Raw genomic sequence first — 3,004 nt, 5'->3', positions numbered from 1 at the left:
GCATCAACTTGATGCTTGATCCCAAATCACATAAATCCCTTCCATAATAAGAATTTCCTATGTTTCATGGTATGGTAAAACTCTTTCGATCATTCATATTTAAGGGCAGCTTATCTTGTAGGAATGCATTACACTCCTTCGTTAATGCCACAATTTCAAACTCTCTAAGTCTTATCCTTTTGGACAGGATGTCCTTCATGAATTTCACATAATTTTGCATTTGCTCAAGGGCTTCCACCAATGGAATATTGATATGAAGCTGTTTGAGTATGTCTAAAAACTTCTTGAATTGAACTTCTTGCTTTTATTTATGAAGTTTTTGAGGTTAAGGTGGTGGAGGATTCTTAACTTGTACTGGGCAATTTTTCTACTACATTTTCCCTGCAATTGACAAAGATGTTAGTTTATCAGAATTCACCGGTTTTAGGGTTATCTTATCAGAATTCACAGAATCTAATTCCTATGAAGCTGGAGTTTCAAAAAATGCTTTGAACTTCCAGTTTATCTCGAGTGTCAGTGGTTCTTTTTTGACTCGATAGTATTGGTATCTAACTTCCTTTTTCTTCTTAGAGTCACTACTTTGCAATGCCCCTTGCTTGAGATTCTTGGATTTTTGGTGTCGTTTAGTAAAGTACCTTGAGGTCTACTTCGAAGTTCGTTGGCTAGCTGCCCTATTTGGTTACCTAAATTCCTTAAAATTGCATCATTTTTTGCCATGTATTCTTTTTATAGGTTCTCAAGATTATTAGAAGACTCGACTGGTGGAAGATTTTCTATGCCGCTTGGTACAACACCTTGGGGTTTGTTTCCAAGCTCATTAACTAACTATCTTATTTAATTTTCCAGATTCTTCAATGTTGCTGCTTAGCCTTAGATTAGTTCTACTTGGACTTGAATCAAGACATTATTTCTTTTCATGTTACCTTTCAAAAAATTCTCAAGATTATTCAAAGGTTCAGTTGGTGGCGGGTTTTGAACTTGCTGAGAGGACCCTGGTGGTTTAAGATTATTCAGTCTGGGATGTATGTAAGTGTTGCTAAGACTAGCTCCTTGGTTACTCCATGAGAAATTTGGGTGATTCTACCATGAGGGGTTATAGAAGTTGGACTGTGGTCCTAGCCCACTTCTATTTTGATTCAGATTTCCCATATAATAGATGGACTTTGGGTTTGATGGACAATTTTCAAACGAGTGGCTATATCCATAATATACACAAGAAATGTTTTCAACTTGAATGATTTGCAACATTATTATTGAAATTGTTAGCAATAAAATTCTTAAGTATTGAGGACATAGAAGATACTTGAACTGCAAGCGAAGTAAGGGCATCAACTTCACGTACTCTTGTTACTCGTCTTCCTAGGGCTACCTAGTTGGTTGGCCACTGATAGGTATTGCTTGCAATTCTTTCAATAATTTCGTAAGGCTCATTATAAGACTTAGAAATGAGATCTCCATTTGCATAAGCATCCACCACCATTCTTGTGTGTGCATTAAGACCATTATAGAAAGTTTCCAATCGGATGCAATGTAGAATCTCGTGGTGTGACATTTTTAAAATAATTCTTTGAATCTCTTCCATGCCTCATGTAGGGATTCATCATCCAATTACTGAAATGTGGTGATCTCTTTTTGCAGTTTAGCATTTTTGCTTGGTGAAATATACTTTATCAGGAAGCGTTCTTCTAACTCTTTCCATATAGAAATTAAACCAGGTGGCAATGAATTTATCCATGCTCATGCTCTGTCCTTCAATGAGTATAGGAAAAACTTCAACCTTAGTGCATCTTTGGCCACTCCAACCAATTTGAAAAAATCACTGACCTCCATGAATAATCCAAGGTGAATGTGTGAATCCTTAGTTGCCATCCCACTAAAATGACCTACATTTTGAAGCATTTGGAACATCACAGGTTTCAACTCGAACTACAGTGCCTCGATCTCAGGTTTAAAGATATTGTCTTATGGAGAAATGGCATAGCATATTGTCTTATGGCTCGGTCCTTGTCATCAGCAACAAGGACTGGATTGCAAGTATAAGCAGCTCCATTTCCTTAATCTTGATTTTGATTTTTAAAAATTCATTTCTTCAGCTTGTATTTAGGCTTGTCTTTCATTTCTTCTTTGTTTGAATGTTCACTCGATCTCAAGGTCAACTGGGAGTAAGTCGACAATTTGATTAGCGCTCATAAACTCCTGAAAGGAAAATCACAAAATTAACTAAGTTAAAATTTAACAGAAAAATGAACCAAAATGCAAAAATAATAATTTCACAAATTATGTCTTTAATAGTCCCTGACAATGATGCCAAAAACTTAGAACGACAAAAATGTGTAAGTGTACACAATCATTGATAAGTAATAAAGTGATAAGTATATCTCCACAGGGGCTGTTAAGCAATTCTTTGTGAAAAATTATAACTTAAACAAATTGGTGATGACAAAATAATATGGTTTAAAATATGGTGCAACTAAATACGAGTGGATTAGTAATTTAATTAACTACCGATTACCTAAGTATATAAATTAAAATAAACATAGAAAAATTATGCAAGTCTTAAGAGTTATCACAATAGCATGCTTGTGTTAAAGTAATCATTCTTCCTAGCTTAGAATTATCCACACTATTAAAAGATGTTACGAAGATTCTGTGGCAAATTTGATCATTTACTAACCTTATCAATTTGAGCAAAAATATTAAACTTATTTAATTTCTAAACCTATCTCAGACGTTTCAATGTTTAATAAACTAGAAATTTCATAAGCAAAATATATTACAGGGTTATGTAAGGTAATAATAATTTTGGTATTATTACAAATTTTGTAACACCCCAAACCCGACCTAGACGTTATAGCCGATCTGTGATGTCACATAGGAGTGTGTTTTGAAAAGCGTAGTTTTAATAGAAAAGTCCGTTCTGTGCTAAAACCTTGTTTGTGATATTTATAAGAAGCCAACTTATTATTCGTTAGTTAAGTTATAGGTTTGTCTAGCAAAACATGTT

The 3,004-nt window shown here is 34.3% G+C and overlaps 1 non-coding gene across 1 annotated transcript; it reads left to right on the top strand.

Annotated features, from left to right (window-relative positions):
- The first annotated feature begins 1,535 nt into the window (after positions 1-1,535).
- On the top strand, positions 1,536-1,640 carry LOC128291196 (small nucleolar RNA R71). The gene has a single exon (XR_008280972.1). It is a non-coding gene; the product is annotated as a small nucleolar RNA R71 (small nucleolar RNA).
- The last annotated feature ends 1,364 nt before the right edge of the window (positions 1,641-3,004 follow it).

Source organism: Gossypium arboreum, chromosome 3 (genome assembly GCF_025698485.1).
Source record: "Gossypium arboreum isolate Shixiya-1 chromosome 3, ASM2569848v2, whole genome shotgun sequence".
In the NCBI taxonomy this organism is placed as follows: domain Eukaryota; kingdom Viridiplantae; phylum Streptophyta; class Magnoliopsida; order Malvales; family Malvaceae; genus Gossypium; species Gossypium arboreum.
This window is presented reverse-complemented; position numbering and strand designations above follow the sequence as displayed.